The following is a 12,017-nucleotide window of genomic DNA, read 5'->3' on the forward strand; positions in this document are numbered from 1 at the left end:
TTTTGATCTTTGTCCAAACTTTATCTACATGGCTCATGGTCATTAAAAGTACCAGACTGTTGGAACTAACCTTCTTGGATGTTTAACAGACATACTTTGAGGCCTATACTAATTTGGTCAGAGAGACATAAAGGACAGTTTTTGCTCCTTGCCCTCCTAGGTTGACTAAGTTCCAGGGGACTATGAGCACCTCTCAAAATGTCCTGTAACTGTGGTGAGTCATGTGTCCTCTTGATCAAGGAGGCCATGGAGACCCCATCAAATGGACTTGAACCAGTGTCCAGTCTACAAAGAGGAGGGTCAACACAGAGGAAACATTTCCTCCATGCTTCCAAGTGAAGCCAGTCACGATCGAGCAGGACCTTTGACTTATCTTCACATAGATAGAACTGGTAAAAGAAAGGAGCCAGGGGATCCTCTCAAGCACATGTGACCCCCGAGGAACAGATCCTCAAATGGCCTTAAGAGTAAAAATAAATTAGTTTATCTGGGCCAACTCTACGGTCTTAAACATCCAAACCAAAAGTATAACCAAAGATTAAAGGGATCAATATAATTCTTTAAGAGTCCATGTATATAGCTAAAGGCCATGTATATAGCTAAAGGCCAGACAGGAGATACCTTCCTTTGAGTTGTTGGCTAGGGTGGCCCAAGAGACTCAGAGACAGTAACCCAGCATAGAACTGGGAAAATGAACAGAAGACACTTATCTAAAGAAGTATTGGCTACAGCTTGCTGCTAGATGAGGAAGAGCTGATCTTCCTAAAACAAGGAGCTCTAGATAGACTGACCAGATTCAGCAGATGGACAACTACTGGGGAATGGTTGGTGGCACCAACAACAGAGTGGACAGTAACAGGGATGACAGAGTATATGGACTCCAGTGGTGGTGGTGGTGGGGCTATGGGAGGGTGCCATTTGGGATGTGGGTATACAGATGGATAAGATTGTTTTGGATGTTCTGTATGAAATGCACACACAAAAAATCAACAAATACAAAATGAGTTACATTTGAGAAAGAAGTCTAAAAATTTGCTTTGTGTTAATAAGTAGAGATGCTAAACATTACCACTGAAATCTACCTGATGACTTTATATCCATACTCAGGTGCCAAGGATCTCAGAAAGTAAACAACTGTGACTAATAATAATCAGATACATAGAGATTAGAGACACATGCGCAAACATCTAAGCATTAGTAGCATTAAAAATGAGTTTTTCTGTATGAAACAGTATATTTTAAAATGAAATAGAGATCCTTTTCAAAGGTTAAAACCATTCAATTTTATGTCTTATAGAGTTTATCCTGAGTTCAATATTGTATAACTGTATTAATTCAACTGTGAACCTAAAAATTTACAGCCAATTTTGAAAGAGATGTGTCTTTGCTCTGGAAATTGTTATTGAATATGTTAATGCTGTCATGAATTGCTTCTACTAATCATATGGTTACTAAATATATAATTAAAAATAATTCAATGAATTTAAAGAACACACAAATAACTGAGAGAAGACAGAGATAAACTTCTGAGTGAATTTATAAAAGTTAGAAATATTGTAGAAATGAGACTGAAATGAGGAAGGAAATGAAACACTCAATAAACCAATTAGAAATGACAGGAGAAAGCCTCACCAATAAAATTAATGAAATGGGAAACAGGGTATCAAGACTGGAGGATAAAGTTGAGGAATTAGAATGCTCAAGCAAGATTGTGAAAAATTTAAGAAAACACAGGAATGGAATATGCAGGAAATGTGTGACACCATAAAAAGATCACATTTATGTATCATAGGCATAGAGGAAGAAGAATCTCAGCATAATGGTATGGTCCAGATCTTCAACAGGATTATAGAAGAAAATTTCTCAAAATTAAAGACATACCCATACAAATACAAGAAGCATTTAGAACACCACATAGACAAGACCAGAAAAGAAAACTCCCCACAGCATATCATGGTAAAAATACTAAACATACAGAACAAAGAGAAAACACTGAAAGCTGCAAAAGAAAAACAAGTCACATTCAAAGGAAAGCCCATCAGATTTACAGCTGACTTTTTCATGCAAACTATGAAAACCAGAAGAGCATGGACCAAAGTATTCCAAATTCTAAATGACCACAGATGCCAACCCAGAATACTTTACCCAGCACAAATTTCTATTATAGTTGAAGGGGAAAGAAAAATCTTCCATGACATAAATAGACTGAAAGAATTCATGTCTACAGAACCAGCCTTTCAGAGAATTCTTTTATATATTTTTTATTGAATTTTTGTGATATCCATACAATATAATTTGACGACATTTATATCCCCTCTCCCATCCACACCTCCCTATATTATCCCCCCCACTCATTTCAGTGTACTCTCTCCGTATAATGAAGCCTATAGAGTCTATCTTGAATCCCCATATGTTCTCCAGTGTGGGTCCATTCACTGGAGCTTGCATAGGACTTGTGCATGCTGTCACCATTGCTGTGAGTTCACATGAGTAACTGACCACCTGTCTGGAGAAGCCCCCCCCCCAAGGCCATCCACCACCTCTGGCTTTTACAATTTTTCCACTTCCTCCTCTGCCATGATCCAGAGCCCTGTGCCCCAGAGGCCTGACAGGGGTATTCTACTCAGAGATAAGTGCTCTGCAGCCCCCTCCTCCCTGCACATTAGAAAGCTGTAAGTTTCTGTGTCAATCGCCATCTGTTGCATAAGGAAACTTCTCCAGTGAGAGCTGAAAGATGCATTAATCTTCAACAGTGGGTAAGCACCTGCTCCAGCACAGTCCATTCCAATCGTCCCTCTTGGGACTAAGAGTCAACGTTATTTCGAGCATACCACAGTTACATCTCACAGGAGGGAACTGTAGCTACAGATCACAGGAGAGGACCAGGACTCCAGCCCACAGGAGAGGACCACCGCTCCAACTTACTGGTGGGGTCCACAGCTCCAGCTCACAGGAGGGGAACTACAGCTCTAGCTCACAGGCAGGGACCACAACTTCAGCTCACAGGAGGGTTCCACAGCTCCAGCTCCCAGGAGGGGACCACAGCTCTGGCTCATGGAAGGGAGCCATAACTCCAGGTCACAGGAGGGGAACCATGAATCCTGCTCATAGGAGAGGCCCACAGCTCTAGTTCACCGGAGGGGAACCACAGCTCCAGCTTACAGGAGGGAACCACAACTCCAACTCATGGGAAGGGACCACAACCCAAGTTCACTGGAGAGGACCACAGCTCCTGTTCACAGGAGGGGACCACAGCTCCAGCTCACAGGAGGGGACCACAGCTTCAGTTCACAGGCAGGGACCACCCCCAGCTCATGGAAGAGGACCACAGCTACAACAGACAGGAGGGGGCCACGACTCCAGCTCACAAGAGGGGACCACAACCTGAGTTCACGAGAGGGGACCGCAGCTCCAGCTCATAGGAGGGGACTACAATTCTAGCTCACAGGAGGGGACACCAGCCACAGCCCTCAAGAAGGGAAACAGCCCCAGCTCACAGGAGGGGAGTTACAGCTCTGTCCGGCCCTCAAGAGGGGACTGCAAGTCCAGCTCACAAGCAGGGACCACTGCTCCAGCTCACATGGAGGACCACCTCCTGCTCACAGGAAGAACCACATATCCAACTCACAGGAAGAGCCACAGCTCCAGTTTTGAGGAGAGGATGCTTCAGCTCATAGGAAAGGACCACAGCTCCAGGTCTTGGGGAGAGACCCATGACTCCACTTCACAGGAGGTGACCAGAGCTCTAGTTTTCTTTCTTTCCTTAGGTTCTTAGTCTCTCAGAGTTTTTCTCTGAATGTATCTAAGTACACTAATGTCCTGCAATGCCTGCGGAGGTCAGAAGAGGGCACTGGATCCCCTGAAACAAAGCTACTCCATTTGACTGGATACAATTTTTCTCCTCTGCTTAAAATCCCCCAGATACAATCCTCAGGATAGAGGGGACGGGTCAAGATGGCAGGGTGCCTGGGCTACACACATGCCTGCTACACAGAACCCTACCTATTTCTCAGCTGCTGAGCAGCGCCTGAGAGCTAGTGCGCTCCAGACCCTCAGGGTTGGCCCCTCTGGGCAGGGGTGGGAGGCCACCATGGCCACACTGTGGAAGCTCATGAAGGCCTTTGATTCACTCAGTCATTCCAGCAGCAGCAACAGCAACAGCCATCCCGCCATTATTATCCAGATGGTTATTGACTTGTGAGAATTCTTTTTTTAGGAATCATGTTATAAATGCACAGTCCTCTTCAAGACTCTCCTCTGCTAACCTTTCCTCTTTGGTAGCATAGGCTTCTGCAGTCATCTGCAGCTCAACTTGGCCATGATCAGATTGGCTTCTTGTAGGAAATCTGACTCAGTCCATTGCAGCAGTCAAATGCTTGTGCCCTTCAGTCAGTTGGGGCCTCAGGGACCGGCTACCTGATGCAGGGGCTTCTCCTTCAAGTGCTGCCATAGCTTCGACTCCCCGAGAAGTTTAATCATGTCAACTCCTTGGGAATGAGCTTGGTCAACAGTTGCTTGAAGAGCTCAGGGGACCAATCCCACTGGCACTCAGACTGGCTACAATCGACTCCGACTCCAGCTGGAGCCCCTGTCTTCTTGATTGCCATTGTCTGGCACAGAGCAGGTTGGGAGGGCTGGGGCCCTGCCTCCTCTCACAGCCCGGTGCCCCTTCAGAGAATTCTTGAAGCAATACAAAGAGCTAAAGAAAGTAATGACTATACCCAAGGGGTAACAGAAAGAAACTAAATCAAGGTATAACTGGAAATGCCCAGTTAGACCAAGAATGCAAACAGAAATAAAAATGGCAGTAATCAATACACATCTTTCAATAATAACTTTAAATATCAATGGGCTGAACTCCACAGTCAAAATACACAGGCTAGTTGAATGGATTAAGAAAAAAAATCCATCTTTTTGTTGTCCACAAGAAACCCATCTTACCTTCGAGGACAGACACTACCTTAAGGTGAAAGGATGTTAAAAAAAATTCCAAGCAAATCGTACTCAGAAACAAACAGGAGTTGCAAGGCTAACATCTGACCAAATAGACTTCAAACTAAAACTAATCAGAAGAGATAAAGAGGGCCACTTCATTCTGATCAAAGGAACAATTGACCAAGAAGATATTGCAATCATGAATATTTATGCACCACACTCTGGTGCACCCAACTTCATAAAATCAGTACTTCAGGACTTTAAGACCTAGTTTAACCCTAACTCAATAGTAGGGGATTTCAATATCCCATTGTCTCCATTAGTCAGATCAAGAGGACAAAGAATAAACAGAGAGACATCTGAATTGAACAACACATTAATTAAACAGTTAATCAAAAGGGACTAACAGACATCTACCAAATATTTCACACAAGCACCAAAGAATGTACTTTCCATTCAGCACACCATGTAACTTTCTCCAAAATTAACCACATACTGGGGTACAAAACAAGCCTCAACAAATACAAAACAATTGAAATAATTCCATGCATTCTATAAGACCACAATGCAATAAAGCTTAAAATCAACACCAGAAGAAACCCTAACAACTACATGAACTCATGGAGATTAAACAAAACACTTCTGAATGATGAATGGGTCAAAGGAGATATTAAGAAAGAGATAAAAGTATTCCTTGAACTAAATGAAAAGGACAATACAACAAAACAAAACTTCTGGACACTTTAAAAAACAGTCCTCAAAGGGAAGTTTATAGCTCTAAGTGCCTACACTAAAAATATCAGAAAGAACACAAATAAATGACTTAATATTACAACTCAAGACACTTTAAAAGCAACAACAAATGAAACCCAAACCCAGAAGACAAGAATAAATAACAAAAATCAAAGCAGTAATTAATGAAATAGAAAATAATACAAAGAAACAATTAATCCAGAGCAGTTCTTTGAAAAGATAAACAAGATAGACAGACCCTCAGCCCAGTTAACCAACAATAACAACAAAAAAGTAAATCAACAAAGTCAGAGACAAAAGGGGAAACATCACAACAGACAACAAAAAGATCCAGAACATCAGAAGAGAATACTTTAAAAACCTATACACTAAATTTGAAAACCTAAAAGAAATGGAGGTGTATCTAAAATCATGGAAATCGTCAAAACTAAACCAAGAAGGATCAACAGCTTAAACAGATCCATAACACATAAGGAAATTGAAACAGTAATACAAAACCTCCCAACTAAAAAAAGCCCAGGACCAGATGGATTTACAGAATTCTACTAGACATTTAAAGAAGATCTATATTCAATACTACTTAATTTATTTAAAAAGATAGAAATGGAGGAAGAACTTCCAAATTCCTTCTTTGAAGCCAGTAATCATTCTAATACCCAAACCAGGTAAAGATACAACCAAAAATGAAAACTATACACCCATATCCTTAATGAATATAGACGCAAAATTTCTCAACAAAATACTTGCAAACTGCATACATCAAAAAGATCATCCACCATGATCAAGTCGGCTTTATTCCAGAGATGCAGGGAGGATTCAATATATGTAAACCAATAAACATCATAAATCATATAAATGGACTTAAAGACAAGAACCACATGGTCATCTCAATAGATGCAGAGAAGGCCTTTGACAAAATTCAACATGCATTTATGTTCAAAGTCCTGGAGAGAATTGGACTGGAGGGAACATACCTCAACATAATTAAAGCCATATATAACAAACCCATATCCAACATCATTCTAAATGGAGAAAAATTGGAAGCATTCCCATTAAAATCAGGAACCAGACAAGGCTGTCCACTTTCTCAACTCCTCTTCAATATAGTGCTTGAAACTCTTGCAAAAGCAATAAGAGAAGAGAAATAAATTAAAGGAGTACTAATTGGAAAAGAAGATGTCAAATCATCCCTTTTTGCAGATGATATGATATGATCTCTAGGAGGTGCCAAAAATTCCACCAGAAAACCCTTAGAAGTGATTAATAATTTCAGTATAGTGGCAGGTAACAAAGCTAATCTACAAAAGTCAGTAGCCTTTCTATATACCAATAAGAAGCAATCAGAGAAAGAGTACATGGAAACACTCCTTTTCACAATAGCCTGTAAATAATAAAATAAAATATCTCAGAATAAACCTGACCAAAGACATTAAAGACCACTTCACTGAAAATTTCAAATCTTTAAAGAAAGAGATTGGGGAAGACACCAGAAGATGGAAAGACCTCCTATGCTCATGAATTGGAAGAATTAATATTGTGAAAATGACCATACTACCAAAAGTTGTTTCTAGATTCAATACAATGCCAATCAAAATCCCCATGACATTCTTTATAGAATTTTAAAAAATCCTAAAATCTATATGGAAACACAAAAGACCCCAGATTGCCAAAGCATCCCTGAGCACCAAGAGCAATGCTGGGGGGATTACTATATCAGATTTCAAATATACTACAGAGCTATAGTCATAAAAAACAATATGGTACTGGCACAAAAATCGACCTGTAGATCTACAGAATAAAACTGAAGACCCAAATATGAGTACATGCAATTTCAGCCACCTGATCTTTGACAAGGGGCCAAGATCATTCATTGGAGGAAAGACAGCATCTTCAGCAAATGGTGCTGAAAAAACTGGATCTCCACCTGTAGAAGAATGAAACTAAACCCCTATCTTTCACCATTCACAAAAGTCAACTTCAAATGGATAAAAGACCTTAAGGTGAAGCCTGGAACTCTGAAACTATTGGAAAAAAATATTGACAATAGCCTGCAAGATATAGGGATAGGAAAGGATTTTCCAAACCTGACATTAATTGTTCAGGAAATAAGGTCAGGAATAAATAAATGGACCTCATTAAACAAAAAAGCTTCTGTACATCAAAAGAAACAATGAAGGAAGTAAAGAGAAAACCCACAGAGTGGGAGAAAATCTTCACCAGCAACACATCTGATAGAGGTTTAAAATTCAGACTATATAAAGAACTCAAAAAACAAATAATCAAGAAAGCAAATGACCCAATTAAAAGATGGGCTAAGGAGCTGAACAGAGAGTTCTCAAAAGAAGAAATAAAAATGGCTAAGAAACACCTTAAAAATGTTCAATATCATTAGTAATTATGGAAATGCAAATTAAAATCACTTTAAAATTCCATCTTACCCCAATCAGACTGGCTAAGATCAAGAAAGCAAAAGATACCTAATATTGGAGAGGATGTGGAGAAAGGGGAATGCTCATCCACTGATGGTGGGATTGTAAACTTGTGAAACCCCTATGGAAAGCAGAGTGGAGAACTCTTAAAAATGCAAAACGAACCTACCATTTGGTCCAACTATACCACTCCTAGGTGAACACCAAAAAGACTCATCCTACTGCAGAGACACTTCTACATCCATGTTTGTTACTGCTCTTTTCACAATAGCTAAGGGATGGAAGCAACCTAAGTGTCCCTCAACTGACGACTGAGTAATGAAAATATGGTACATTTACAGAATGGAGTTCCACTCCATTTCAGCGGTAAAGATGAAATCATGAAATTTACAGGTAAAAGGATGGAACTAGAAACTGTTATACTAAGTGAAGTAACACAGACTCAGAAAAATGAACGTCATATATTCTCCCTTATATATGTATTCCTGGACCAAATCCTTATAAGTGAGTATGTATCTAGACATAATTACAGGAACCAGAATAATGAAAAGGAACCAGGGAGGTAAAGGGAAAGAAAGAACCAGAGAGAGTACAATAGGAGACAGGTGTTACTAAGGGAGAAATGGATAAAAATTGGGCTATTTAAATGGGAGAGGGAGGGAAGGTTATACAAGGAAACTTGGGGATAAAGTGAAAGAAGGTGCTCAAGAGAGGTTGGAGCATAGGAGATGGGTATTATCAAGGGAGAAATGAAGAAAATGGGGGCACTTTAATGGGGAAACCATAGCAGAAGGATTAGACAGTAAGAGAGAGAGAGAAATGAGAGAGGTAAATAATGCTTAGATAGTTTTAAAAAAACTAGAGGGAACCATATTAGCCCAACAACCTACTGACAAATTACACATACATTATCTATACATAAGTTCATGTGTATAGCTAAAGGCTACATAACAAGAAACAGTGCCAGACAGGAGACACATTCCTTTGAGTTGTTGGCCAAGGGGGTCAAAGAGACTCCTAAAATTACTCAGGTTATTGCCATAGCCCTTGATGGCCTCCCATAACTTGAAGGTAAGACCCTACTGCCAAAGACAGAAGGTACTTGAGACACAGGATTTAGAGAGATAGAGCTGCAACTGACCTGAAACCACTTCCTCTGAAGGCTAGCTCTCATAGCTTTGGAGAGCACTATGGAGGGAAGACATCAATGGATGATCCAACACCAGCTTCAAGACTAAATAACCACATCAATGGCAAGTACAGCATATATCATTGGTGCAGTAGTGACACTTTTATCTTGGGGGCAATCAACAGCTACCTAATTGGACCAAAAGCCCACTCAGTGGGAGGAAACTCAGGTGTGGTACTATAAACATAACCAAATAGACATGGCTGGAGTGGTCATAGATCTTAGAGAAAACCCCAAGTCTGTCACATCACTAGACTAATGTGATTTCTTATTATGTGCAAAATATGTATCCTTATATTTACAGACAAATATCCCAGTCACCACTCATCAAAGAGGCTCATTTTGCACCAGTCAGATACTATTACCAAGTACCACAACTTGTCACACATGGACACTGTCTATGAATTGCCCAGGCCTAAGTGACACATCTCCAATGCAACCTCTACACCTAAGGATCATGGAACATATAACATGGGTAAAGAAGAGGACACTAATGAATCTCTCAATTCCCAATAATGAAACTCCCTCATGCAGCAGAGTCCCAGGAACACAAAAGGTTACAAATGTCCAAAGCATAGATGTTGGGGCTCAGGTTTGCTTTGCTTCGTGGGGAACCTACTGGCTTTGGGGCAGAGGGACTTGATCGGCAACAGAGTCTTAGACCCTGGGACCTGTGTCTTTTCAACAAGCCGATTTATTTTAAAATTCAGATGGTTTTTATACATTCCAAGGAGCTAGCAGTCATGTGGGATATGGCAGTCACATACAAAGATTTAGGGTACAAAGAAACAGGACATTTAATCTGTTAGTTGGCACCAGAAGAATTCTTAAACTTGTACTCCAGGTTATCAATGCCCATCTGGTAATTTATTGCCCACAATGTTTTCTTTCTTAGAGCTAAAAGTATGGTAAATTTTAGCTTTTAGCTCAGGAGTAAACCTGGTCTAATCTCTTAGCCAGGGATAGCTGAGTTATTTGTTTAGGACAAGGAGATGAGCTAAGGGTTGTTAACCAAGATGCTTCCCCACAGAGCAGGGAGCCTGCACTTGTGACCAGGACACTATCTCCTGGCAGTCTGGCAGTGTTCTGCAGGACAAGGATTATCAGAGCCACTGTTTTCAGTACCCCTCCCTTTAGCAGAGGATGCAGCCTGGATGTAAAAGTTTTAGGGTCACCTCATCCCAGGGCCTGGCATCCTAGTTTCCTACACATAGAGATCAAGAGTCTGCTGAATGATGGTTCTTAGACAGGAATTCTTTATTAAAATTTACCCACCCAAGACTCAGGGACCATCATGGAAAAGGGGGAAGAAAGACTGTAAGAGACAGGGAGGAAGTACACGACCATATTGAAATAGAGTCCTACAAGCTCTGGGAACCTGCTCATATGATTCTATGGGAATGGTGTTGGCATACACAAGTCTCATGCAAACTCAGGCAGACAAAAACCCAGCAAAAAACTAGGAAAGTGGCTCTTTCCTGGGTAAGTCCAGCAGCACCCACTGTGCTTTTACTCCCCCAGCCTCATTCACGCTCCCAGCTCCCTGGCCCCATCTCGCCTCCTAGCCTGGGTACTGGGCCATTTCTTGTCTTGGCACCCTAGATGCTAGGGTTGAACTCTAGGCTCAGAGCCACCACTCCTTCCTGATCCTTTGCATCCAGAACAAAGCTGTTCCTCCCTGCAGTCCCCAGGAGCCTTTGGGGCCTCTTCTTGTCCTCACCTCACTTTGCATTCCTGGGTGGCATGGCCACCAGCTACCTGAGACCAGAATCTTTCCTGGACCCTGCTCCCAGGCCCATCCAACCCCCAAATTCCTGAGGACAACATCTTTCCTGGAGGGATCCAGAACTTAGGAGAAACCCTGAGAGCATCTGATCCTCATCAGACTTGAGCCTCTGTGAGAACTCCTGAACAAGAAAGCAATTTGGCCACTCCAATATAAAATCAAAAGAGAGAACTGGAAGCCTAGACAAACCAGCTTTTCATGCCCAACATGTAAACCACAAAGGCACATAAAGTTTACAAAAAAGGCAGACCTAAACTTGAAGGTTTGAGTCTCACACAAGAATTAGAAATTACAAAAGAAATTCACATGTCCAAGTCACAGAGAAAAAATAATAACATGAAAAACCAAAATAACATATCCCCACCAAATACCAATAGACCTCTAGAGGAGTACAGTGAGAACCCCTTAGAGATAATGCAGGACATGGAACTCAAAAGAACAACTATAAATATGAAAAAAAGAATTCAGTGAATTTAAAGAACACACAAAGAAATCAAATAACTGAAGGAAGATAGGGATAAACTTCTGAATGAATTCAGAAAAGAGTTAGAAACATTGAAGACTACTCAGCCTGAAATGAAGAAGAAAGGGAAACACTCAGTAAGCCAACTAGAAATGACAGGAGAAAGCCTCACCAATAGGATGAGTGAAATGGAAAACAGAGTATCAAGACTGAAAGATAAAGTGGATGAACCAGACCACTCAAGCAAAGATGATGAAAAATTTAAAAAAACACAAGAATGGAATATGCAGGAAAGGTGTGACACCATAAAAAGACCCAACTTACAAATTATAGGCATACAGGAAGGGGAAGAATCCCAAGATAATGGTGCAGACTAGATCTTCAACAGAATCATCAAAGAAAATTTCCAAAAATTAAAGAAAGACATGCCCATACAAATACAAGAAGCATATAGAACAATAA

Source organism: Nannospalax galili, unplaced genomic scaffold (assembly GCF_000622305.1).
Source record: "Nannospalax galili isolate Female #2095 unplaced genomic scaffold, S.galili_v1.0 scaffold108, whole genome shotgun sequence".
NCBI lineage: Eukaryota > Metazoa > Chordata > Mammalia > Rodentia > Spalacidae > Nannospalax > Nannospalax galili.